Here is an 11,169-nt window from a genome sequence, read left to right as displayed (position 1 = left end):
CGGGCCGGGCCGGCCCCCTCGCCCCCGCTTCTGCCCCCTCGCGGGCCGGGCCGGCCCCCTCGCCCCCGCTTCTGCCCCCTCGCGGGCCGGGCCGGCCCCCTCGCCCCCGCTTCTGCCCCCTCGCGGGCCGGGCCGGCCCCCTCGCCCCCGCTTCTGCCCCCTCGCGGGCCGGGCCGGCCCCCTCGCCCCCGCTTCTGCCCCCTCGCGGGCCGGGCCGGCCCCCTCGCCCCCGCTTCTGCCCCCTCGCGGGCCGGGCCGGCCCCCTCGCCCCCGCTTCTGCCCCCTCGCGGGCCGGGCCGGCCCCCTCGCCCCCGCTTCTGCCCCCTCGCGGGCCGGGCCGGCCCCCTCGCCCCCGCTTCTGCCCCCTCGCGGGCCGGGCCGGCCCCCTCGCCCCCGCTTCTGCCCCCTCGCGGGCCGGGCCGGCCCCCTCGCCCCCGCTTCTGCCCCCTCGCGGGCCGGGCCGGCCCCCTCGCCCCCGCTTCTGCCCCCTCGCGGGCCGGGCCGGCCCCCTCGCCCCCGCTTCTGCCCCCTCGCGGGCCGGGCCGGCCCCCTCGCCCCCGCTTCTGCCCCCTCGCGGGCCGGGCCGGCCCCCTCGCCCCCGCTTCTGCCCCCTCGCGGGCCGGGCCTGCTGAGAAAGGCTGTCCTACGCAGAGGCTGCTGGTCCGGCCGTCGGAGGTGGCGGCGGCGGCGGCGGCCCCCGTTCACTTTGAGGGGAGAAAAAGGCTCGCCACTGCTTTCTGGGTTCCCCACCCCACAAAAATCTATGTGAAGCCGCTGGGGGCTGTCATCAGGAGGTTTGGGGTGCGGTGTCATCAGTAGGCGGATGACACGCAGCTTCACCTCTCGTTCAAATCTTCACCAAGGTTGGCTGTAGAATCCCTGTCCAAATGCCAGGAGACGGTGAGTGGCTGGATGGGGAGGAATAGGCTGAAGCTGAACCCTGACAAGACCGAGGTACTTTTGGTGGGAGACAGGAGGAGGCTGGGGGATGTTGACCTGGTGTTGAAGGGGGTACGGCTACCCTTGAAAGACCAGGTCCGCAGCCTGGGGGTCATTTTGGACTCCCAGCTGTCCATGGAGGCTCGGGTGTCAGCGGTGAGCCGGACAGCGCTGTATCAACTCCATCTGATACGGCGGCCATGCCTCTTCCTTCCCAACCATCTGCTCCCATCGGTAGTACATGCCCTGGTCTCCTCTCGTTTAGACTACTGTAATGCGCTCTACGTGGGGTTACCCTTGAAGACGGTTCGGAAACTGCAGCTGGTACAGAACGCGGCGGCTCGCCTGATTAAAGGCAGCCGCCGGCGAGATCACATCACTCCAGTGCTGAAGGAGTTGCACTGGTTACCAGTTGTTTTCCGGGCCAAATTCAAGGTGTTGGTTTTGACCTTTAAAACCCTACATGGTTCCAGCCCAGCCTATCTTAAGGAGCGCCTCCAGCAGCACCAGACAGGCCGCTTAACAAGATCAGCCTCGGATGGCCTTCTCTCTGTCCCATCAGCCAAGACAGCTAGACTGGTGGGGACGAGGGAGAGGGCCTTTTCTATGGTGGCCCCCACTCTGTGGAACTCCCTCCCTAGGGAACTCCGTCATGCCCCCTCTTTAATGAGCTTCCGTCGTGCATTAAAAACGTGGTTGTTCAGGCAGGCATTTGGGGTGGGTTAGGGTATTTTAGAAAAAAATTTATTGTAGAATTTTATTGTTTTAAATTGTTTTATGGTATGTTGTACATCGCCCAGAGTGGCTGGGTGACCAGCCAGATGGGCGATTAATAAATTTAATAATAAATAAATAAAAAGAAGCATCAGGACTCAGTTCCTGGCTAGAAACCCCGCTCTCCAGTCCCGCATGAGTGGGGAGCGGGCCCGTGGCGGTTGTTCAAGCGCTTTGCACATGCTTAGAGAAGGACTCTTCTTGTCAGCTGGCTTGGCCTAGGGCAGGGATGGGGAACGTGTGGCCCGCCAGATGGTGTGGGATTGCCAGCCCCATCATCCTTCATCATTGGCTATGCTGGCAAGGGTGATGAGAGCCAGTGTGGTGTAGTGGCAAGAGTGTTGGATTAGGAGCTGGGAGATCCGGGTTCTAGTCCCCACTCGGCCATGGAAGCTCACTGGGTGACTTTGGGCCAGTCACAGACTCTCAGCCCAACCCACCTCACAGGGTTGTTGTTGTGAGGATAAAAAGGAGAGGAGGAGGATAATGTAAGCCACCTTGGGTTCCTTGCAAGAGGAAAAAAGGCGGGGTATAAATGCAGTAAAATAAAAATAAATGTAGTTCAACATCTAGAAGGCCAAACCTTCCCCAACCTATGCCCTAGAGCAGGGGTGAGCAGCTTGTAGCCCTCCGGTTGTTTTGGCGTACAACTCCCATCAGCCCTAGCCAATATGGTAAAGGATGAAAGGGAGTTGTAAGCCAGAACATCTGGAGGGCAAAAAAATTGCCCACCCCCCGGCCTAGTGGGTGAACCTTATTTGGCTGAGGTGGCAATTCTGCGCACCCTTCTTTACCTAGAATTAAGCCCCACTGAGTTTGGTGGGCCTTATTCTGAGTAAACATGCACAGGATTTGAGTAAACATGCACTGTCAGGCTGCACACAGAGCAGTAAGCTTTGCTGAACTCACTGGGACTTACTCCAAAGTAAGTCCCAGTAAACTCGACAGGGCTTACTTAGGGCATCTCTACACCAGCTTAAAATCCTGCGTTTAAAACGGGGTTTTCTGCTTCAGTTTTAAATGCAGGATCTGTGTCTTCCATTATCTTTCATTGATCTCGCTCCTCTTGCCTCTTTTACTCTTTTCACAGAGGGAACTGAAGCGGAACATAACGGGGTAATTTGATAGCTCATTATCTGCAATCTATTTAAAAACGGAACAAAGGGCATTTAGTGCCGGAGATGCTTTGAATGATCACGGCATCATGTAAAGAGCCCGCAAACTTCTGTGAAGGAGCAATCTCAATCTCAGGATAAAAACTCCGTGTGAAGGAGCCCTTAGTGCAACTTCCTACCTCATGCCTACAATATTCTCAGCATCAGTTTAAAGGTGGCACCATTTATGCCTTCATAATAAAATGTTTCACTGGATGTGCTAAGAACTGTGGCTGTATATGTTTCCTTATGACCAGGGGTACTGCCAGGGAGAGAAAAGTAATACTGCTTAAGATCACACTGGAAACCAGGTTGCACAAGGATATGACCTGTTTTTTCATTGAAGGGTAAAGGAAGTCAAGTAGGGGTGGAGAACCTGTGGTCCTCCAGATGTTGCTGGACTACAACTCCCATCAACCATGACCATTGGCCTGGCTGGGGTTGATGGGAGTTGGTGTTCAACCCACATTGGGAACTGGGCATGTGCAGGCCAGCAGCAGAATCTTCTGGAGTCTTTCGGAGCCAAACTACATGCCCTCTCCCATTGTGTGGAGATCTTCCTGCATTTCCTCCATGCCAAGTGGAGAAGCACCTTCTGCTCAGTTCTTCAGAGAATTCTCAGAAAACCTTCATTTTTCTCAGTAAGGTGTTTTCTTCTTGTCAACAGACTCTTAGTTCATCTCTCTCTACTTCCCCAAAAGCGCATTATTGACAAAACTGCCTCAGAGAAAGTATGTTAGATGTCCCTTGAAGAAGGGAAGAGGCCTTTCCCATCTAACTTCACTGGGCAAAATCACAAGGTGTGGGTGTAGCAACAGTTAGGCTGAAGGAGATCTGTCTTCACATAGAAACCATCACTGAGCAATAGTGGGGAAGTTGCTGCATAAAAGGCACAAGAGGGATAAAGGGGAACTTGCATATGCAGAAGCAAGAATTAATAGTTTTTAAAAGTATAACCTGCCTTTTCTCCAAGGAGCTCAAAGCAACATAAAAGGTCAGGTCACCTGCTATTTTATTATCACAACAATCCTGTGAGGTAGGTTAGGCTGAGATAGTGACTAGCCCAGGGTCACCCAGTCAGGTGTGTTGCTGAGCAAGGATTTGAACCTGGATCCAACAGTAACCACTACATCTCACTGACTCCAATCATATGCTTCAATGATTCCTATTTACCAGGGCTTTGCCTGATTTTCTACCCCCCTTTAGCCCTATTTTGGCATCCCCCCTTCACAGTTAACAATCACATGAGGGTGAAGGCAGGGCTGCGCCCCTGCAATCATATCCTCACTGGCTCCACACCCCCCATCCACGTATCTACATGCATAGGCTCCCCTCTATAGGGCTGGCATCACAGGTAGGTATGGATGGGCACCTGCCAAGGGCCACACCAAAGCAGGGGCACACTGACAAGAACCCCCTGGAGTTGTTCCTCCCCTTCACCATTGCAACCTGCTTGTTCACCTCCCTCTCACTCTGGTCCACAAAATGGTGGTCGTGAGAGGAAGGCGCAGTAGATGCCGTGGCCTGCTTGCTAACTGGCTCTCTGCTTGGCAAGCAAGCAAGTGATGGCAATGATGAGAGAGAGGAAGAGGAACAAGAGCAGTTGGTGACAATGGCAGTGAGAAGGTAGACTCAATAAGGGAAGGGGAACACTGAGGATATGTTGCTCAAGGGCTGTCATGGAGCTGGCACTGCCCTTCTACATACATATTTCCCCAGTGTGTGGATGGTGGATGGGACAGATCTGGTGGCCTTGCAATGATGAGGGTGGGTTTAGCGGGCACAGCCCCACTCCATCCTCAGTTGCATGAGGAGAAGCACACAGGCTTACGTCAAAAGAATCCCCTGCAAGTAGAAAACTAATGTAGTAGGGTGAGAGCCTTCCTATTTTATTTAATATTGTACGCTAATTTTCTATCTGCAGAGACATTTCATTATACAAGGGAACATTACAAAATGGCATCCCTTATCTGCAGTCTGAAATGGTCTCACATTCTGTGGCATGTATATCTAATCTTAATCCATAGGGATTGAGCATGTCGCAAAAGATACATGATTTTGAGCTGGAACAAAGGCTAAGCTCCCAGTTGGATGAGGGGTTAGTGCAACTGGAGGGTGGGCTTGGGCTCTAGGTATGTTATGTCCAGCATTCTGACAATACAAGTAACAGTATAGTTGGTAACAGATAGCCCCAATGGCTTAGCAACTGCAGAGTAAACACCAAACCAGAGGGCGTTGCTTCATGGTAAAAATAGCATCCTGGGAAAACACAGGCTTTTAAGAAACAGTTAAAATGTTAAAACATCCTAGTGTACAAATGAACAAGTTAGGAGGAAAATATGATTGTGGTTCCAATTTCATCCCATCTTCTTAATAGTAACACCATACCTTGACATTTGCAGAGCGACATTAGATAGTTCCCCAGTTTGACATTTGATGCCCAGCCCTCCCATTACGCAAAATTAAAGTGCTTGTCAAATGTACTTAAGATAAAATGGGACAGTGGACAATCCCTGTGTGGCAACAGAGAGTAAAAAGCACATTTACAAGTGTTTTGTCAGTCACTATTGGTGATGCGCAGGTTTTTTTTTTTTAAAGGATTATTTCATTTAAACAGCAGGGTACTGTGCTTTAAGGTCTGTTGGCTGTGTTTCTAGATGTTCAGCATTTCCATCGGCTACAGGACATCAGATGTAACGAACAAATAAATAATACCATAAATCATTCTGGGTGTTGGAGATGACAGCTGTAAACAAATGCAGCTGACAAGTCAAATACTTGGTTCATTGACAGCCAGTAGTCTAAAAGCGTTGGTAAAAGTGTGAAATTGTAGTCAGCAGTTTGGTGCTGCTTTTATAGCAGAGTTGCAGAAAGAAGGACCTGCTCTCCCTCCTTTCTCTCCAGTTCATTGCAGGTTAGAGAGCTGTGTGTGTGTATGTACGCAAACATCACATCTGGGAAAAAGACAGGCTGGACTATTCACTGATAAAACTTACAGCAAATGTTCCCAGCATTTTTACATACTTCCTCTTCCAGGACATTCAAGACTCAAAATGACCTGTCAGGAACTTCCTGTTTATTGAGTTCCCACTGACTGAATATGTTGAACATTGCTTTCTCAAATGCAGATTTTTCCGTATTTCAGTTGTTGTGAAGTAAAAGGCAAGATATGTTTTAGAGGAATGTACATGCTTTGTACATGCTTTATATGCTAATTTAGAAATAATTATTATAATTTAAATAGAAATACAGTACATCTCACCATAGTGGGGAAGACACTTGATGGAAATCAAATATTTTCCAAAGGGGTTCGCCTTGTTCTCTCTTGGCAAGAGTGTTGGACTAGGAGCTGGGAGATACGGGTTCTAGTCCCTGCTTGGCCATGGAAGCTCACTGGGTGACTTTGGGCCAGTCACAGACTCTCAGCCCAACCCACCTCACAGGGTTGTTGTTGTGAGGATAAAATGGAGAGGAGGATGATAATGTAAGCCGCCTTGGGTTCCTTGCAAGAGGAAAAAAGGCGGGGTATAAATGCAATAAGTAAATAAAAGGTTCCTCTGGCAGCCCTTCAAATAGAAGACTGTTCTCTGCAAAAGAGGACACATGGCCACCCTACCTAAGAACAGAAGAAAAGCCATGCTAGATCACACGAAGGTCCATCTAGTCCAGCATTCTCTTCACACGGTGGCCAACCAGCTGCCTGCAGGAAACTCACAAGCAGGACATGAGTGCAAAGGTATCCTCCTGCCCATGTTCCCCAGCAACTGGTCTACATAGGCATACTGCCTCTGATACTGGAGGTAGCATAGAGCCATCAGGACTAGTAGCCACTGATAGCCTTCTTCTCCAGGAATTTGTCCAACCGTCTTTTAAAGCCATCGAAATTGGTGGCCGTCAAAACATCTTGTGGTAGTGAACTCCATAATTTAACTATGCACTGTGCAAAGAACTACTTCCTTTTATATTTTTTGAATCTCCCACTCATCAGATTCATGGGATGACCCCATTGGTTCTAGTATTATGACAGAGGGAGAAAAATGTCTCCCTATTCACTTCCTCTGCACCATACATAATTTTGCACACTCTATTATGTCTCCCCTTACTTACCTCTTTTCTAAGCTAAACAATCCCAGATCTTGTAGCTTTTCCTTGTAGAGGGGTTGCTCCAGCTCCTTGATCATTTTTGTTGCCCCTTTCTGCACTTTTTCCCTGTCTGCAATATCCTCTTTTAGGTGCAGTGATCAGAACTGTACACAGTATTCCAAGTTCAATAGAGCACATCCTTTGCATACGTAATTTCCCAGGTTTAAAATATCAGGTAGCAGATGATGGAGGAAATCCTATGCTGCATGAGTTTGGGGAAGGCTACCATCTAGACTGCACTGTGGTAAGTCAGTGCATATTACATATTAAAAGTAAACCAAATCTTTTCAGCCACTATTCAGTAAAACGGGTAAAGAATCATATGGTTGGACATCAACAGCCCTAAAGACCATCTCCTCTCTTGGTGATGCAGGGCATTTCCTACTAAGGTTGACTTTAGCACTTGAACAATGCCTGGACTGTGATATTCCTCCTCTGTTTCATAAGGGCTAATTTATATGTTAATTTATATGTTGGTGATTGCCCTTGGCTGGTTGCTGAAGAACTTTACCTTAGGGAAGGGGCGGGCAGAAGGTAGATCATTGGATATTCTGCACTTCAATTCCCAGAAGTCTCTGCCAGCATGGCAAATGATTGGGAATGTTGGGAGTCGAACTTCAAAACATCTGGAGATCTACTTTCTGCTCACCCCCGCTCTGCAATGCCAGGTCTGTTACCCAGAAAACCTCCCTCATCCATGACATGATCCTGGATGAGGGTGCAGACCTGGCATGTATTACGGAGACCTGACTGGCCGAGGCTGCTGCTCCAACCCTTGCAGCCATGTGTCCAGCCGGATTTTCGTATGCACAGCAGCCGAGGGCTGGGGATCAGGGAGGGGGAGTGGCTGTTATCTACCAGAGAGTCCTTGGCCTTCACCAGACCCCCTCTCCGGGAGACCAAGGTTGCTGAGTGCATGTACTGGAGGTTGGGCCCGAAGGGCAGTCTGGGGATTCTGCTCGTGTACTGTCCACCCCGCTGCACGACTGACTCCCTGGCCGAGGTGCTTGAGGTGGTCTCTGATGTGCGTGTACAGTCCCCTAACTTACTGGTGTTGGGGGACTTCAACATACATTCGGAGGCCATCCTCACAGGAGCACCTCGGGACTTCATGGAGACCATGGCCTCCTGGGAGCTGCACCATATTCGAACTGGGCCCACCCACGTAGCCGGTCATGCACTAGACCTTGTGTTTGTTTCTGGAGAAGTGGGGAGTGATGTGGAAGTCGGGGGTATATCCACCACCCGTCAGATCACTATCTGGTGATGTTGGACTTCTCGGTTCCACAACCCCTCCGCAGGGGTGGAGGACCTATTAAAATGGTCCGCCCCAGGCGCCTTATGGATCCAAATGGATTCCTGAACGCGCTTGGGGATTCTCTGGGGCATGCCAACGGCCACTCAGTCGAGACCCTGGTGGGTGGCTGGAATGTCGCAATCACTGGGGCATTAGATCGGGTGGCTCTGAAACACCCTCTCCCCCTGAACAGGGCTCGGACTGCACCATGGTTCAATCCGCGGTTACGAGGTCTGAAACAGGAGGTGAGACGGCTAGAGCGCCGGTGGCGGACGTCTCGCTCCAAAGACGATCAGACACGGGCTAGAGCTGTATCTTCAGCCTATCACGTGGCGGTGAAGGCAGCAAAAAAGGAATATTATGCTGCCTCCATCGCGTCTGCAGAGTGCTGTCCCAGGAGGCTGTTCCAAGTGGTCCGGAGCCTGGTCGGTCCTGTGGCTCCGGAACCACTGGAGCATTCTAAGGCCTCCTGTGAGGCCTTGGCAAGGCACTTTGCAGATAAAATTGATCAGATTAGGAGTGTTACTCCGCATGCTGTGGATACAGTTAGTGAGCAAGAGGCGGCCTGTGGCAAACCAGTTTTGTGGGATCGGTTCCAGCTTCTTCCTCCTGATGAAGCGGACAAGGTGCTTTCATCTGTAAGGCCGACCACCTGCTTACTTGATCCTTGCCCATCTTGGCTCATTACGAGCTGCAGAGAGAGACTGGGTGAGGGGATCAAGGCGGTGGTGAACGCCTCCCTTGAGGAGGGAGTGATGCCATCAGCCCTCAAGGAGGCAGTGATAAGACCGCTCTTAAAGAAGCCCTCCTTGGATCCTCAAGTTCTGAACAACTTTCGCCCAGTCTCAAATCTGCCATTTTGGGGCAAGGTGATTGAGCGGGTGGTGGCGGTGCAGTTGAAGGCACACTTGGAAGAAACCGATTATCTAGACCCATTTCAGTCGGGCTTCAGGCCTGGGCATGGGACAGAAACGGCCTTGGTCGCCTTGGTGGATGATATGAGGAGGGCTCTGGATAGGGGTGAATGCTCCTTCCTTGTTCTCCTCGACCTCTCAGCGGCTTTTGATACCGTTGACCACGGTATCCTCCTGGACCACCTGGAGGGGTTGGGCATTGGAGACACCGTATTGCGGTGGTTCCGGTCCTTCCTCTCTGGCAGGTACCAGAGGGTAGCACTGGGAGAGGAGGTTTCGGACCCGTGGCCACTTACTTGTGGGGTGCCACAGGGTTCCATCCTCTCCCCGATGCTATTTAACATCTATGTGAAGCCGCTGGGGGCTATCATCAGGAGGTTTGGGGTGCAGTGTCATCAATATGTGGATGACACGCAGCTCTACCTCTCATTCAAATCTTCACCAAGGTTGGCCGTAGAATCCCTGTCCAAATGTCTGGAGACGGTGAGTGGCTGGATGGGGAGGAATAAGCTGAAGCTGAACCCTGACAAGACCGAGGTACTTTTGGTGGGAGACAAGAGGAGGCAGGGGGATGTTGACCTGGTGTTGAATGGGGTATGGCTACCCTTGAAAGACCAGGTCTGCAGCCTGGGGGTCATTTTGGACTCCCAGCTGTCCATGGAGGCTCAGGTGTCAGCTGTGAGCCGGACAGCGCTGTATCAACTCCATCTGATATGGCGGCTGTGCCCCTTCCTTCCCGACCATCTGCTCCCATCGGTAGTACATGCCCTGGTCTCCTCTCGTTTAGACTACTGTAATGCGCTCTATGTGGGGTTACCCTTGAAGACGGTTCGGAAGCTGCAGCTGGTACAGAATGCGGCGGCTCGCCTGATTAAAGGCAGCCGCCGGCGAGATCACATCACTCCAGTGCTGAAGGAGTTGCACTGGTTACCAGTTGTTTTCCGGGCCAAATTCAAGGTGTTGGTTTTGACCTTTAAAACGCTATATGGTTCCAGCCCAGCCTATCTTAAGGAGCGCCTCCAGCAACACCAGACAGGCCACTTAACAAGATCAGCCTCGGATGGCCTTCTCTCTGTCCCATCAGCCAGGACAGCTAGACTGGTGGGGACGAGGGAGAGGGCCTTTTCTGTGGTGGCCCCCGCTCTGTGGAACTCCCTCCCTAAGGAACTCCGTCATGCCCCCTCTTTAATGAGCTTCTGTCGTGCATTAAAAACATGGTTGTTCAGGCAGGTATTTGGAGTGGGTTAGGGTATTTTAAAAAAAATTATGGTAGAATTTTATTGTTTTAAATTGTTTTATGGTGTGTTGTGCATCGCCCAGAGTGGCTGGGTGACCAGCCAGATGGGCGATTAATAAATTTAATAAATAAATAAAATAAATTAGGGCCCTGGCTGTGGGAGAGCAGTCTTGCATTCTCATGTGTTTGTTGCTGCCTTTTGTACTCCCAGATATATGATTTGGTATGTTGTATAAACAACGAAGATAACAGAGGCTGGGAGCTATTAATATTCCAAGAGGATGGTAAAAATATGTGCTGCAGGGGGAATAGGAAGGATGGATCAGGAGGTATCTACACACAGTTGGTGGAACATGATAATACTCTTCCAATACCTGAAGGGCTGACACATAGAAAAGGACCAAGATTTGTTCTTTGCTGCCCCAGATCTAATGGGTTTAAGTTACAGGAGGGTAGATTTCAGTTGAACATCACAAGAAACTTCTTCAGAGTAAGAGCAATGGATCCAATTAACATGGAGGTGGGGGTGAGCTCTCTCTCACTGAAGATCTTCATGCAGAAGCTGGATAGCTATCTGTTGGGGATCCCCTAATGGGATTTCTTACATTGGTCAGGGAGGTGGACTAGATGGCTTCCAAGATCATCCCCCCTCCAACTCTCTGATTTTATAATTCTATGCTTGCCCAGAGTTCACATCTGTATCTTTAAGGC

This window comes from Heloderma suspectum, chromosome 12 (assembly GCF_057233095.1).
Source record: "Heloderma suspectum isolate Gila_16-S chromosome 12, 16-S_ref, whole genome shotgun sequence".
NCBI lineage: Eukaryota > Metazoa > Chordata > Lepidosauria > Squamata > Helodermatidae > Heloderma > Heloderma suspectum.
This window is presented reverse-complemented; position numbering follows the sequence as displayed.